This window comes from Pongo abelii, chromosome 6, assembly GCF_028885655.2.
Source record: "Pongo abelii isolate AG06213 chromosome 6, NHGRI_mPonAbe1-v2.0_pri, whole genome shotgun sequence".
Classification (NCBI taxonomy): domain Eukaryota; kingdom Metazoa; phylum Chordata; class Mammalia; order Primates; family Hominidae; genus Pongo; species Pongo abelii.
The window spans coordinates 71,373,767-71,391,719 of NC_071991.2; positions in this window are offsets into that span (position 1 = coordinate 71,373,767).

Here is a 17,953-nt window from a genome sequence, read left to right on the forward strand (position 1 = left end):
ATAACATAAGCGAATGAAAAACTGTCATCAATAAACTTAAATATGTAACACATAAGGAATTTGGAAACAAGCAGTTAAAGAGTTAAAAAGTTAAAGGAATTACAGTTGTCCCTCACTGTCTGTGGGCAGTTCATTACAGGCATTCCAGCAGATACCAAAATCTTTGGATGCTTAAGTCCTTTATAGAAAATGTAGTATTTACATATAACGTATGCACATCTTCTTGTATACTTTAAGTCATTTCTAGATTAATTGTAATACCTAATACTATGGAAAAATTGTTAAATGTACTATTTAGAGAATAATGTCAAAGAAAAAAATGTCTATACATGTTTAGTACACGTGCAAACATTCATTTTTTTTTTCAAACATTTTTGATCTGGGGTTGATTGAATTCAAAGATGCAGAACCTGCAGAAAGGCAGGGCCAACTGTATATTGCTAGAGAAATCCCAAGACTGACAATCAAAGTATGTTGTTATTCTGCATTTAAAGCAAAACTCAGGACTTATCCCAACAGAATCTGGGCTGCTGAAGGACTCAAACCCTCAGAAAGAAAATCTTCCTCCAATGCACAACTCATATTTGGCCAAGAAGAATTTATTCAAGGAAGATTTACTAGAGAACAGAATTTTGAGAAACTCAATTAATTGACTGAGCAACTTTCTTATCGTCAGTGCAGAGAGTCAATGCTCCTCCCAGCCCTGGATATTGCTGTGCTTTGAGCCTTGCTATAGTCTGAATGTTCGTGCCAATGTGATAGTATTGCAAGGCAGGAATTATGAGAGGTGATTAGGTCATGAGGGTAGAACTCTCATAAATAGGATTAGTGTCCTTCTAAAAGAGGCCCCTTGCCCCTTCCACCATGTGAAAACACCACAAAAACATACTATCTATGAATCAGGAAATGGGCCCTCACCAGACACCAAATCTGGCACCTTGATCTTCGACTCAGGACTGTGAGAAATAACTTTCTCTGTTTCTTTTGTTTATAAGCCACCCCGTTCAGGGGATTTTATTATAGCCACCCAAGCAGACTAAGGCAGATGAGGGAGTTTCATTATTTTTCATGGTTTATTGCATATTAGGATGTAACAACTGAACAAAATTTTGAATTGTCTCTTGATGGGATGGAGACTTTTTTGGTTGTATATGGAATCGTTGCATCATATAAGGCCAGGCTGTTTTGCGTGTTTATTTCAGGAGACTAGTGTGAGTGGATGTTAGCAACCAAGGAGCAGAACATAATAAAAACATATTTTTATTTTGGACTGCTGCCCAGAATCTCTGTGGGGAAACCCTTCCCTATTCTTAGTCCATGTGATTTTGATAGACTGGCAAACCCCACCCCTATCCTCCAGTTTCAAGCATGGGCAAAAGACCTAGGCTTGGCCAGGGAAAGTGTGCCACCCTCCTGACATAGTACTTGGTTCAAGGATGGATGTCAACACCTAAAGAGAGTGACTAGAGTTATCTCTGGGTAATTGGAGGAAACTCTTGGAAAAACATCCTCATTTCTATGAAATTGCCACCAATAAGGACAATGTAAGGCTTGAAGTATTGGTGGCCTTTTCAATTTTTATTCTAAAGGTTAAGATTTCTGATTTTGTAATAATACACATAAAATATTTCTATTCTGTAAGATTGTTATGAAGATTAAATGAAATGATGTTTATGTAGACATCAATCCATGGCTTTGTCTAGCTTAAAATACGTAAACATAAATGTTAGCTAAAGCTATAGTATAAAAAATAGAAAGAATGTAGGGATTTGAAATATACAATGGATTATATCTCTATAAAATAGTGCCTATATTGTAGTATTCACTGCTTTATTATTTTCAATTATGGCTATGTTTCAATGACTCAGTATTAAACTAATCACTACAAAAATATTCTCCTCATGACATATAAAAGGCATGACAAATACAATGAATTTTGTACATCAGTAGAGATGCATTATACATGCTCATGTTGACTCTAGGGCTTGCAAGTTATAAAAGTTGTTCAACATAGCTTTAGTGTTGAGTGTGTTTTATTCTATCCAGATGCTTTGAAATCACCGTCAGTAGAATACATGTCATTGTAAAATTGGTATTGTATAACAAGAACACCCTATCCCCTTGTATAGTGTTGGTATTTTTATGCATTTCAAAATTTCACCAGTGAGATTCATTAGGAAGTGTTAACATACTCTGTGCAGAGGCCCATTTTAGAAGAATAATTCATCTCTGCACAGCTTTAACTTTATTCTCAGCAGTCTCTTGAAACACCATTGCCCTAATTTCCAGTCACTAAAAAAGACAGGTAGCAGATTAGGTGCTGGTAATAATTATCAAATGCAAGACACGTGCCGTTAAACTCAAACTACAGTCTCAGCTACTTGGGGAACATTTCTGATATAAAGCTGCTTTCTTCATCATTCTCCAAGAAGGAGACAGAGTAAGTCTCCACTCAGTTCCAAAAGTGACAAATTTACGTTGAGAATAGTAATTTAAACTGTGATCCCAAGCTACAGGGACTTTCAGGGTAGTAACACAGAATTAGATATTTTCATTGAAAAAACTTTCAGGAACTGGTGCTTGATATTGCAAACTAGAAAATTTGTTAAGTAGGCATTCACTAGAATTCTTCTTTCTGTAATTTACACACAAATGACCAGAATCTGAAAAGTGACCATGCTGCTTTTGAGAGTCTTTGTTTTTTTTTCTATGCAACCTATGAATTCCATGTAAACATTCAAATCAAGAACATTTCGCATCTATATGTAGACCATCCTCCATAAAATTCAGTCCCATTATGATTAAGGACTCAGGCTTTTTGTTTCGTAAAGTTAGAAATAAAAGGGGAAGGCCGGGCGCGGTGGCTCAAGCCTGTAATCCCAGTACTTTGGGAGGCCGAGGCGGGTGGATTACCTGAGATCAGGAGCTTGAGACCAACCTGACCATGATGAAACCCTGTCTCTACTAAAAATACAAAAATTAGCTGGGCGTGGTGACGGGTGCCTGTAATCTCAGCTACTCGGGAGGCTGAAGCAGAAGAATCGCTTGAACCTGAGAGACAGAGGTTGCAATGAGCAGAGATCGCACCATTGCAGTCTAGCCTGGGCAACAAGAGTGAAACTTCATCTCAAAAATAAATAAATAAATAAATAAAAAGAAATAAAGGGGAAAAAGAGTAAATAGATATCCTAAATACCAGACTCCAGACTTTCAAATGCCACAAACAGAAACCCTTCTTATCTCCCCATGTGGAAAAAGTAAGTTTCTATAAAAACATTTTTAGATGACTTGAACGTTTTTATGAGGGCTGATTTTGTTTCTGACTGTACAAAACCGGATCATACAGCCACAAAGAGGGCCTGATGAGAGAGGAGAGGGAGGGGAAAGTAGAAGACAGAGATAAGATTTTTAATGAATGGTTCTTTTGCAGACAATTTTTTTTTTTCCGTTTTCTCTTTGAGTTAGTCATTTAAGGATCCAAACAATGACATTAGAATTCCTTTCAGAATAGTCTAATTTGGATCATCAAAGCCACTGGATTCATGAAGTCTCGGAGATTAGCTAAAGGAAGCATGTCCCAAACACCTTTGACTTGAAAAAAACTTTCGGTCCAATATATAGCTCCACACAGTCTGTAGAATTTTAATTTTTAAAGTAATTTTTGGGTGACATGTAATAAATATATTTTAAGTAAGTAAATATATACATACAGTTTTGGGTAAATGAATTATTTAAAAATATAAAATATTTAAGTGCAACCTTAAGAACAGAAATAATACATAAAAATATAAATTTCCACCTTTTCCATTAAAAATCAGTTTCTAAGAAAATTTTAATTTTATTTTAAAGGCCAAAATTTGTTGAAAAAGAAACAATCTAATAGTATGGCATATTTGGGTTTGTGAATAAATAGCAATTGAAATATACATTTAAAATGCATGTTATAATATGAAAAAAGCTGCTAAATTATGACCAGATGTGTAGAATTCTTGCTCCATACTTAAAAAAAATGGACTGTTTTACTTTTAGATTATCATGTTTTGTTTCTGACTGCATAGATAAGAAGAGATTCAAATTGTTATTTGAAATGTCTGCAAATAACACATTGTATGCTGGTTAATTTTTTTATTTCTCATGATTCAAAGCCATGTTTAATAATCATTACATTAGTTTATGCTTTTCAAATGGATTTTTGAAGTACTAAATACACACAAGAATTTTGATCTGATGAAGAGAAAATGAACAAAATTTGCAGAATTATATTATTATGTCCCTAGTTTCCTTATTGCATTTCAACATCAGTGTTCCCTGTGCTTCCTGTCTTTAACAAATGGTCAATTATGGATATAAATTAAACAACATTTGACCTAGAATTTAAAAAAGCAATGTGCTGTTTAAAACTAATGTACTAGCTAGGATTTATCAACTGAGTCAGAAATGGTAACTGAGTCATAAGCCAGCTCATCTGACTTCTCAGAGGACCATAAACTAGTCTGTTCTAAAGCAAACATCTCCTACATAATTATTTGATTTTTAATTTAAGTAAGGATGTTGCAATAGGTAAATTAATATTATCTTTTTTTTTTTTTTTTCTTGAGACGGAGTCTCGCTCTGCTGCCCAGGCTGGAGTGCAGTGGCACGATCTCGGCTCACTGCAAGCTCTGCCTCCCAGGTTCACACCATTCTCCTGCCTCAGCCTCCCGAGTAGCTGGGACTACAGGCGCCTGCCACCACGCCTGGCTAATTTTTTGTATTTTTAGTAGAGACAGGGTTTCATCATATTAGCCAGGATGGTTTTGATCTCCTGACCTCGTGTTCCGCCCTCCTCGGCCTCCCAAAGTGCTGGATTACAGGCGTAAGCCACTGCGCCTGGACCACCGTATAATCTTTAGTTATACAAACTGCTAGACCTGAGGATCAATGGTTGGGAAAAACTACTGTGGTCTAAGCTCTTCGGTTTCCCCAAAAGGAACTTGAGGCCCAGAGAGCTGATGCCTTCACTAAGTGTTTAACGGTAGTGTGATGTTTAACACAAAATGGCAATTTATCAATATTTGTTTGATGTTGTTATTATTGGTATCTATGGTTTTAAAATCATTATTTATTTTTCTTCATTTTGGTATTACATTTTTGTTTCATAGTATATCTTCTATTGTTATTACATTGGAATAAAAAATAAAATTCGGTTTCTGTTCTTAGAATAATTATGCCATTATTACAGATATGAAAGGTCAAGCAAAGTGGGATTACTGGCATTTTCTGTTTATAAAGATTTGATAGTGTTTATTTTCTTCTTTGGTATTGTGCTAGGTGTTGTGCATAGCCTTTAAATCCTAATTATTTGACTGTTGTGTAACAGCCTATATTTTTAAAAAAATCTCAGAATTTCTGACATTGATTTTTCAAAAAATACTTTAGTAATTTGGACTCAAAAGCTGATCTTAAAGTATAAAACAAACATGAAAGAAGAAACGAGATAATTATCAGTAATTTCTAACTACTCAATTCTTTGCGCAAACACGATCCCAGATTTAGACAAGTTTTACATTTTCCATTCTTAATTTTATTTGTCTGATACACGTAATAGTGTATCAAAGTCAAATAGGAAAGTAAAAATCACAAATTATTTTAAACAGAAGGAATTAAATGGCTAGAATGGGTTGTGCACTTGATGAAAGATCTAAGGAACCAAACAGAGGTTGTTTAGGTAACCCAGAGATTAGTATCAGCAGGAAGCTGTTGCCATTCTGTAGTATGGAGGACCTCCTGTTATGGAGGTGATGTGGAATCTAGAAACCTGCCAGGAGGCTTGGCCTGTGCCAGAGTTAATGAGGAGACTTACCCACTACTGAAGATGCTATCCAAGGAAATGAGAGAAGGACAGAGATACCGTGGCTTCTATCTTCCTGTGCCCTCCAGTTTCCCACTAGTGCCCAACTTGACCCATGCTCAAACAGAAGAACCATTGATTTCCTCTCCCTGTTTCTCCTCTTCTGCACTGGGAATTATTCTTGTGATACAATGCAGACACAAGGAAGGTTCATATAACACCCTGATTGATTGATTGATTTTATTTAATGGACTATGGAGACAACGTTAGCTACTTCTTGTTCTGCAATCACAACACACTTTACACAAAATATTTTCACACATTTCATGTGACATCTATTACTCACTTGAAGATGTCCCTTCCTCAATATGTTTTGATCTTCCTGAGTAAAAAAGCCACCCTTTCATTTTCAATGCCAGGGAAATCATCTTGTATATACCATGCACCATGTATGAACAGAGCTGTGGAACGTTAACCTACCAGCTCCTACAATTAAATGATGCCCAAATGACAAAAGCTAGAAATAGATGAGTAAATGTCCGTGGTAATAATGCGTATGCCTCATAGCTACATACCTTCAGATTCTGCTTCCCCTCAGAGGGTTTTTGCTAATGTCACTACTCCCCTCACTAGTAAGAAGCCTATTGTATTCCTTAACAAACTCAACCTCAATACCCAAACATTGGCCCTAAAGGGAAAAATCTCTATATGGGACATGATCAGGTTATAAAGGATGGCTGCTACTTCACATACACACACATACAAATAAAAATGTCTTCCTCATTGCTAATTTTAGTATATTTGGTTTGATTTTATTATCTGAGCCAAGAGTTAGTTAACTGCCTGCTAAATTAACATGGCTTAACAAAGGACAAATATTATCTCACACCTGCCTTATGTTTGTTAGAGTTATGGCCTTTACTAGGCATCATTAGATTATAAACCAAAGTATATTGAGTTTTCCTCCCTCCATCAGTCTCAGAAAATATTTGTAAAGCATTAGGAACAAAGCGGGGTTTGAAGGTGTACCTTGGTGTACTCTTTCCTCACTGGCGTGCCTGGCTTTGACAGGTATATAGAAGGCTGACATTGAGGCCATTATTGAAGTATCTGTTCTGTTGACTCTGACTACAGATTTAGAGGAAGAGCTATAATCACTTTAAATCACATTTCCAACAAATGTGTCCTAACTAAGCTCTGTAAATGAACTTTGGACCACATAGTTTTTCTTCCATGCATTTGTTTATTCTGCAAATGTTTATTCGGTGCCTGCCCTCGCCCTATATAATAAACTGAGAATACAAAGATGAAAAAAAACCCTTGTGTTTGGTCCTCAAGAAGCACAGGTTGTTTCAGTCTCACCGAAAGTAAGACACAAAAACATTCATTTAAGTAGACAATATACAGGCTATTCTGATATAGGTATACATAAAATGCACAATGAAAAGAAGGTTGATAAAGAACTCACCCAGAAGGTTGTCTTTGGGCTGATGGGGTGAGAAACATATTCTAGGCAAAGAGAAGCTTTGCAAAGGCATGCAAGCACAGGAGAGCATGAGATTATCAAGGAGCTAAAATTACTGCTTTTATGGGATCAGGGGTTGGGAGGAAGTATGGAGATGAGACTGAAGGGGTAAACCGAGGCCAAGACAAAGTTCCTTGTGTGCCAGCCTAAGGTGTTTGACTGTTTATCTTGTAAGTCATGAAAACCCATTGAACATTTTGGAGCATGGTAAAAATATTTCAAACATCTACCTGTTAACAGTGGGGGAGAATGGACTGAAGTGAAGATTAAGTTTACGAACAGGAAATCTAGTTAGAGATACATTTTACTAATCAATGAGGAGTCTTTTACTTAAAACTCACTAAACAGATATTACATTAAGAGACAGCCAGGGCCGGGCACGGTGGCTCTCGCCTGTAATCCCAGCACCTTGGGAGGCCGAGGTGGGTGGATCTCGAGGTTGGGAGTTCAAGACCAGCCCAGCCAAGATGGTGAAACCCCGTCTCTGCTAAAAATACAAAAATTAGCCACACATGGTGGCACGCGCCTGTAATCCCAGCTACTTGGGAGGCCGAGGCAGAGAATTGCTTAAACCCAGGAGGCAGAGGTTGCAGTGAGTGGAGATAGTGCCACTGCACTCCAGCCTGGGCAACAGAACGAGACTCTGCCTCAAAAAAAAAAAAAAAAAAAAAAAAAAAGACAGCCAGTATGAGGTCAGTCAGTGGGCCTACACAGAGGAACAAAAATGGTCACAGGCTCTACCCTTGTGGAATCACGCTTCAGTGATGAAGTAAGATACTGCAAAGGCAGTTGCAGTGGAGCTGGAGAAAGAGTTGAACATTAGAGAAGTGTGAAGGTGGATGAAACTGAACTTTGAGACAATAGTACATGGAAAGATGGATACATCTAAGATGTTTTATGGGCTGAGTTGTGTTCCCCATAAAAAAAATTTAATAAATTGAAGTCCTAACTCCTACTACTTCAGAATGTGTTTCTATTTGGAAAAGGGTAGTTGTAGATGCAATTAAGATAAACCCATACTGGAGTAGGGTGGGTCTCTATTCCAATATGACTGGTGTTCTTATATATATAAAAAAAGAAAATTGGTGTATTAGTCAGGGTTCTCCAGAGGGACAGGACTAAGAGGATAGATCTAGATATGAAGGGGAGTCTATTAGGAGACATGACTCACACAATCACAGGGTGAAGTCCCACAATAAGCCAACCGTAAGCTGATAAACCAGGAAGCCAGTCTGAGTCCCAAAACCTCAAAAGTAGGGAAGCTGACAGTGCAGCCTTCAGTCTGTGGCCAAAAGCCTGCAAGCCCCTGTCACATCACTGGTATAGGTCCAAGAGTCCAAAAGCTGAAGAATTTGGAGTTCAAGGGCAGTAAGCATCCAGCACAGGAGAAAGATGGAGGCCAAAAGACTTAGCCAATCTAGTCTTTCCACGTTCTTCTGCCTGCTTTTATCCTAGCTACACTAGCAGATGATTAGATGGTGCCCACCCGGATTGAGGGTGGATCTGCCTTTCCCAGTCCACTGACTCAAATGTTAATCTCCTTTGGCAACACCCTCCCAGACACCCAAGAACAATACTTTGCATCCTTCAATCCAGTCAATTTGACACTTAATATTAACCATCACAACTGGATACATGCACGCAGGGAGTACGCCATGTGAACATGAAGACAGAGACTGGGGTGACAGGTCTGCAAGTCAAGGAATGCCAAAGATTGGCAGCAAACCACCAGAAGCCGAGGAGAGACATGGAACAGATTCTACTTCACAACTCTCAGCAGGAACCAACCCTGCCAACAGTTTGATTGTGAACTTCTAGCCTCTAGAACCGTGAGACAAATTTCTGGGTGGCTTAAAAAATCCAGTTGGCGATACTTTGTTATGGCACCCATAGGGAAATAATACACATGATCGTCAGGTTCTCAGCTTGGGCAATTTTATTTCAGAGTAAGAAACATAATAGGACCTTGATTTCTTCCCTTTATGTGTCATTAAAAAGGGAGATCCTTTTTTTTTTTTCTTGCTTCCCTCATAAGTCCTGAGATTTTTGCTTTCATCATTGAATTTGTGCAATTCTTATTAATTAATTGTATTTGAAGTTGAAAAAGGACAGACATGATTTCTGGTGCCAACATTAATTCTTGTTTCAAACATTACTGGTTTACTGCAGTCAAACAATGAATCACTCGCAGAATTTTGGTAAAAAATCAGACAAAAATTCAGAAAATCCTTCTGATTGTTCAGATTGTTCAGTCTGTTCTGATTGAACTGACTGTGGGCCACACAGTTCTGGAACTAATAAAAGTAAAGTGTATTCCTTGCTCATATAGTTATATGAACAACCTACCTGTATAAACTGTCAAGCAATTTGATGGTTTACTGCTTTATAATACTTTAAACTCCACCTTTATAAAAACCATAGCCTGTTAGCACTTTCTCTTGATCTTTGCAGAATACTATGAAAATAATAATAAACCTCTGGGTGGAATAAACAATCTGCCTGTGACAATTGCCCAACTGCCTTCTGGCAAGTCTAGTCCTTTCTGCTCTCTTTAAAGTTTTAAAGTGCAAATTGCTTTGCAGCAGCAATATATTCTGGTCAAAGTGAGGGGAAAAGTACGAGTCTGACTTAAAACTTGAGGTTGATTATTGAATCATCTGAACTTCATCAGTGGTTTTGTAAAATTTGTTCTTTTCTAGGGAAGCAGTTTTTGCCTATGAATCAGAAGAAATTAGCCCTTTGTAGGGCCAGGCGCGGTGGCTCACGCCTGTAATCCCAGCACTTTGGGAGGCCGAGGTGGGCGGATCATGAGGTCAGGAGCTCTAGACCATCCTGGCTAACACGGTGAAACCCCGTCTCTATTAAAAATCCAAAAAAATTCGCCGGGCGCGGTGGCGGGTGCCTGTAGTCCCAGCTACTCGGGAGGGGGCAACAGAGAGAGACGCCGTCTCAAAAAAAAAGAAAACAAGAAAGAAAGAAATTGGCCCTTTGTGAGAATGTCCTCATGGAGAATTGCTTTCAAAGGACTTAAGAATTATAATGTGCCATTAACTACTCTTCACACCCCAAATCTACCTAGTTTATTTTTCCTTTCCACTCCTATTATTCTTAGATACTGTTTGTATCATGCAGCAATGTTGTCTGCCTTTTAATGTTGGTATTACTCCATCTTTTAAAATTTGTTCTATTGGTCGGGCGCGGTGGCTTACCCCTGTAATCCCAGCATTTTGGGAGGCCCACGTGGGCGGATCACGAGGTCAGGAGATCGAGACCAGCCTGACCAACTTAGTGAAACCCCGTCTCTACTAAAAATACAAAAATTAGCTGGGCGTGGTGGCATGCGCCTGTAATCCCAGCTACTCAGGAGGCTGAGGCAGGAGAATCGCTTGAACCCGTGAGGCGGAGGTTGCAGTGAGCCGAGATCGGGCCACTGCACTCCAGCCTGAGCAACAGAGTGGGACTCCGTCTCAAAAAAAAACAAAAACAAAAAACTGTTCTATTATAATCTAATGCACATTAAGTATAGAGTCAGAGATTTATAAAAACTGTCATATAGTACCAGGTCCCTGATGAAATAACAAAAATTAGTATCAGGTTTTATTTTCTTATTATTGATATTTGAGAACCTGCCCAATTCTTTTGCCTGACCATAGTAACACATTCACCTCTTATTTATTTATTTTTCCACTATAATAAGGCTTCTAATTTTTCCTAATAGCTAACTGAGGCCTTTCCTAGTCTCTTTTTTCCTAGTCCTCTCTTCTGTATTTGCCATGTGGGTTATTCTATTTCTCCTTCACTTGGCTTTTGTGATACGACATTCTCCTGGGTCTTACATCTTTCTTACTGTTTTTTCTTTGTCTCTATCTTCTTTTCATCCACCTCAGTTTCTCATGCTCACTGGGTTATCTAATCTACTCACACAGTTTCATCTTCTAAGCTTCAATGCATGGTCCAAACCCCTCCCCAGATATATATCCTATAGTCTACCGGACATCAACAAATGATTGTCCCATAGAAAATTTACAAACAATATGTTGAAAAGTAAAATTATCTTCCCCTACCAAATTTCTTTCCTCATCCTATATTTTTTATCTCAGTTGATAGAATCATGGCCAGGAAATGTGGGTAGAAATTTGTAATAAATTTACCCCTCCCTCGTATATACCAACCATGTATAATTAATCACAGAATATAGATAATTTTAACATCCTAATCCATCCTTTCTAACCCATCCCTACAGTCATCACCTTAGTTTACATTCTCGTTATCCGTTATCCATCTGCTGCTTCTTCATTAGTGTATTAATCGGTCTTATTTTCCCTTTCTTGTCCCAGTCAAATTAATCTTCAACCCAGCTGCTAGAATGATTCTTCAGAAATGCAGATTTAAACACATGGAACCCTGTGCTTAAAGTCTTTCAACGTCTTCTTGTAATTTAGGAGATATATCTCAAACTGCTTAACTCAGAGCAAAAGCTCTCTTCTCTGATCCTTGCCTGTATCTCCAGAGGCACCTCCAGCTAGCTGCTCCCTTGCACTTTATGCCTCAGCAATGCCAAACTGCTTGCATTTTTGTCAGACACCATTAGCTCCTCTGCGCTGTGTCTTTGCTTTTGCTATTTGGAAGACTTTCTTCCCCCCCGCCCCCCGTGACCTAGCTAACTTTTAAGAACTCACTCAGGTGTCACTTTTTTCCAGACACCTTTCATTGCAAACCATCCTCTGTTCTCCACAGGGTATAGCAAGTATTCAGTAAATATTTGTTGAAGGAATTACTCCACTTCATTTTGTTGATCTAAGTGGTGAACAATCTAAAAACATATCAACATAATATTAGAACTACTAATACTAATTTTCAAGTCAATGTAAAATGTGTATCCCCTGCATTGACTTATTCCATGTGGAGCTATGAAAGTGAGACTGAGCTCTTCTCTACTTTTGGAAAAATTATTCTCTTAACCTTTGTATAATTATTTTCTCTTTATAGCATCATAGTTTCTCTTTATAGCATCATGTGCTATTATTTGAGTAAGCAGAAAATATTTGTATAAAATTTCGACAAAATATACAAATTATATGTCTTTGTTTAGGATTGGGGAATCAAATATTAAACTCTGTCTATAAGCTATAATCTAAATGTTTATTGCTCAGTTTTGACAGGCACGTAAATAGCATTTCCAGCAGGCTCAGTGTGAAAACAAAACTATAATGTGTCATGGAGGTAGTGATACAGATACTAATAGCTCTTTCCACTAATTCCTAATTATATTGGTAACAGTATATTTGCTTACCATAGAAGACAATACCGGTGGGACACTTGAATTATAATTAACCTTATTTAGTTTACCTATTGGATTGTATCCTTGAAGTTCTTAGATCTAAGGAGACCTACCTGAAAGGTTTGTAGATTGAGATTCTCCTAAGAACAAAAGCAAAGACTGTGGCCACTTTAGTGAGGATAGAGATGCTGAAGTAATTCCCTGAGATTTATTCCTGCCATTTCAATTAGATCAATGAGTTAACAGAGTCAGGGGCAGGTCTTTCCTGTCATGTGATGATTTGAGAATCATCACTTCTCAAAGGATTTTTAAAAACAATTATATCTTTTCACTATTTTTAATGGAATGGAATATTAGATACACAAAATACATGCAATGTATACATGTAAGTCATGGAGCATATTACTAAAGTGACAATCACTGACAGAGTGATTCTCATTGGTAAGAAGATCCTCTTAATGGAAACTAAATGTTGGGTACTCATGAACATAAAGATGGCCTATTAGTCTGTTTTCATGCTGCTGATGAAGACATACCCAAGACTGGGCAATTTACAAAAGAAAGAGGTTTAATAGGCTTACAGTTCCACGTTGCTGGGGAAGCCTCACAATCATGGCAGAAGGCAAGGAGGAGCAAGTCACATTTTACATGGATGGCAGCAGGCAAAGAGACAGCTTGTGCAGGAAAACTCTGCCTTATAAAGCCATCAGATATCATGAGACATATTCACTACCATGAGAACAGTACAGGAAAGACCTGCCTCCATGATTCAATTACCTCCCACCAGGTCCCTCCCACAACATGTCAGAATTAAAAATGAAATTTGGGTGGGGACAGAGCCAAAACATTTAATTCCACCTCTGGCCCCACCCGAATCTCATGTCCTCATATTTCAAAACCATTCATGCTTTCCTAACAGTCCCCTAAAGACTTAACTCATTTCAGCATTAACTCAAAAGTCCACAGTCCAAAGTCTTACCTGAGACAAGGTAAGTCTGAGCCTTTAAAGTCAAAAGCAAGTTAGTTACCTCCTAGATACAATGGGAGTATAGGCATTGGGTAAATACAGCCATTCCAAATGGAAGAGATTAGCTGAAACAAAGGAGCTACAGGCTCCATGCAAGTCCAAAATCCAGCAGGGCAGTCAAATCTTAAAGCTCCAAAATAATCTCCTTTGACTTCATATCTCATATCCAGGTCACACCGATGTAAGACTATTATCAGGGGAAGGAGAGAAGGGGACAGTGGTTGAAAAACTAACTCTTGGGTACTATGCTCAGAACTTGGGTGACAGGATCATTCATACACACCTCAGCAACAAACAATACACCCAGGTTACAAACCTGTACATCTACCCCCGGAATCTAAAATAAAAGTTGAAAATAATAATAATAAATTAAAATAATAATAACAATCAAAATAACAACAACAACAACAACAACATAAAAATCCCCAAAGGGTACTTGTGATGGCTGGCTTTATGCATCAAGTTGCCCAAGCTATAGTATCTGGTTATCTAATCAAACACTTATTTAGGGGTTGCCATTAAGGCATTTTATAGATGTGATTAACATCTATAATCAGTCCACTTTAAATTAAGAAGATTGCACATGATGATGTGGGTGGGCCTCATCCAATTAGTCAAAGGTCATAAGAGCAGAACTGAAGTTTCTAGGAGAGGAAATTCTGTCTCAAGACTGCAGCATCAACACCTGCCTGAGATTTCAGCCTCCTGGTCTGTCCTACAGATTTCAGACCCGCAGTCCCAACAATCATGTGAACCAGTTCCTTAAAATAAATCTCAATGTCTTTCTCTAAAAAAAAAAAAAAAAAAAAAAAGGTAAAATAACAATAAAAGTTCATAAAAAAGAACACCCTCTTAATACCAATCCTAATTCCACAGAAGCAGTACAGTGAGCCACTTCGATTAATATTGAAACTGTAAAAAAGGGTCAATGGGAGAAACTCAGAGAGTAGCCATTTTTTTCACTGACATTTGTCTTCTTTTTATCTAGTATGAGTAATACTAAACTGGCAGGAGAAATATGTGTGCAAATCATTCAATTAATTTCTTACTTTTTCTTTGTCCTGCTGTATAAAGGGTTTTTTTTTTTTGAGACAGAGTCTCACTCTTTCACCCAGGCCAGACTGCAGTGGCGTGATCTCGGCTCACTGCAAACTCCGCCTCCCGGGTTCACGCCATTCTCCTGCCTCAGCCTCCCGGGTAGCTGGGACTACAGGCACCCGCCACCATGCCCGGCTAATTTTTTGTATTTTTAGTAGAGATGGGGTTTCACCGTGTTAGCCAGGATGGTCTCGATCTCCTGACCTCATGATCCACCCGTCTCGGCCTCCGAAAGTGCTGGGATTACAGGCATGAGCCACCGCGCCCGGCCTAAAGGGTTTTTTAAAATCATTATACTTTAAGTTCTGAGATACATGTGTGGAACATGCAGGTTTGTTACATAGGTGTACATGTGCCATGGTGGTTTGCTGCACCCATCAACCGTCACCTACATTAGGCATTTCTCCTAACGCTATCCCTCCCTTAGCCCTACATCTCCTGACAGGCCCTGATGTGTGATGTTCCCCTCTCTGTGTCCATGTGTTCCAATTGTTCAACTCTCAATTGTGAGTGAGAACATGCAGTGTTTGGTGTTCTGTTCCTGTGTTTGTTTGCTGAAAATGGTTTCCAGCTTCATCCATGACCCTGCAAAGGACATAAACTCATCCTTTTTTATGGCTGCGTGGTATTCCATGGTGTATATGTATCACGTTTTCCTTATCCAGTCTATCATTGATGTGGATTTGGGTTGGCTCGAAGTCTTCACTATTGTGAACAGTGCCGCAATAAACATACATGTGCATGTGTCTTTATAGGAGAATGATTTATAATCCTTTGGGTGTATACCCAGTAATGGGATTGCTGGGTCAAATGATATTTCTGGTTCTAGATCCTTGAGGAATCACCACACTGTCTTGCACAATGGTTGAACTAATTTACACTCCCATCAACAGGGTAAAAGTATTCCTATTTCTCCACATCCTCTCCAGAATCTGTTGTTTCTTGACTTTTTAATGATCGCCATTCTGACTGGCGTGAGATAGTATCTCATTGTGGTTTTGAGCTTTTTTTCATATATTTGTTGGCCACATAAATGTCTTCTTTCGAGAAGTGTCTGTTCATATCCTTCACCCGCTTTCTGATGGGGTTGTTTTTTTCTTTTAAATTTGTTTAAGTTCCTTGTAGATTGTGGATATTATCCCTTTGTCAGATGGATAGATTGCAAAATGTTCTCCCATTCTGTAGGTTGCCTGTTCACTCTGATGATAGTTTCTTTTGCTGTGCAGAAGCTCTTTAGTTTAATAAGATCCCATTTGTCAATTTTGGCTTTTGTTGCCATTGCTTGTGGTGTTTTAGTTATGAAGTATTTGCCCATGACTATGTCCTGAATGGTATTGCCTAGGTTTTCTTCTATAGTTTTTATGGTTTTAGGTCTTACATTTATGTCTTTAATCCATCTTGAGTTAATTTTTGTATAAAGTGTAAGGAAGTGGTCCAGTTTCAGTTTTCCGCATATGGCTAGCCACACCATTTATTAAATAGGGAATCCTTTCCCCATTTCTAGTTTTTGTCAGGTTTGTCAAAGACCAGATGGTTGTAGATGTGTGGCGTTATTTCTGAGGCCTCTGTTCTGTTCCATTGGTTGATATATCTGTTTTGGTACCAGTACCATGCTGTTTTGGTTGTAGTATAGTTTGAAGTCAGGTAGTGTGATGCCTCCAGTTTTGTTCTTTTTGCATAGGATTGTCTTGGCTATATGGGCTCTTTTTGGGTTCCATATGAAATTTAAAGTAGTTTTTTCTAACTCTGTGAAGAAAGTCATTGGTAGCTTGATGGGGATAGCCTTGAATCTACAAATTACTTTGGACAGAATGGCCATTTTTACAATATTGATTCTTCCTATCCATGAGCATGGAATGTTTTTCCATTTGTTTGTGTCTTCTCTTATTTCCTTGGCGGTGGTTTGTGGTTCCCCGTAAAGAGGTCCTTCACATCCCTTGTAAGTTGTATTCCTAGGTACTTTATTCTCTTTGTAGCAATTGTGAATGAGGGTTCACTCATGATTTGGCTCTCTGTTTGTCTATTATTGGTGTATAGAAATGGTTATGATTTTTGCACACTGATTTTGTATCCTGAGACTTTGCTGAAGTTGCTTATCAGCTTAAGGAGATTTGGGGCTGAGACGATGGGGTTTTCTAAATATACAATCATGTCATCTGCAAACAGAGACAATTTGACTTCCTCTCTTCCTATTTGAATACTATTTATTTCCTTCTCTTGCCTGATTTCCCTGGCCAGAACTTCCAACACTATGTTGAATAGGAGTGATGAGAGAGGACATCCTTGTCCTGTGCCGGTTTTCAAAGAGAACACTTCCAGCTTTTGCCCATTCAGTATAATATTGGCTGTGGGTTTGTCATGAATAGCTCTTATTATTTTGAGATACGTTCCATCAATACCTAGTTTATTGAGAGTTTTTAGCATGAAGGGGTGTCGAATTTTATCGAAGGCCTTTTCTGCATCTGTTGAGATAATCATGTGGTTTTTGTCATTTGTTCTGTTTATGTGATGGATTACATTTATTGATTTGCGTATGTTGAACCAGCCTTGCATCCCAGGGATGAAGCTGACTTGATCGTGGTGAATAAGCTTTTTGATGGGCTGCTGGATTCAGTTTGTCAGTATTTTATTGAGGATTTTCGCATCATTGTTCATCAGGCATATTGGCCTGAAATTGTCTTTTTTTTTTTTTTTTTTTCTGTGTCTCTGCCAGATTTTGGTATCAGGATGATGCTGGCCTCATAAAATGAGTTAGGGAGGATTCCCTCTTTTTCTATTGTTTGGAATCATTTCAGAAAGAATGGTACCAGCTCCTCTTTGTACCTCTGGTAGAATTCGGCTGTGCATCAATCTGATTGTAGGCTTTATTTGGTTGGTAGGCTATTAATTACTGCCTCAATTTCAGAACTTGCTATTTGTCTATTCATGGATTTGACTTCTTCCTGGTTTAGTCTTGGGAGGGTGTATGTGTCCAGGAATTTATCCATTTCTTCTAGATTTTCTAGTTTATTTGTGTAGAGGTGTTTATAGTATTCTCTGATACTAGTTTGTATTTCTGTGGGATCAGTGGTGATATCCCCTTTATCATTCTTTATTGTGTCTATTTGATTCTTCTCTCTTTTCTTCTTTATTAGTCTGGCTAGCGGTCTATCTATTTTGTTAATCTTTTTCAAAAAAACCAGCTCCTGTATT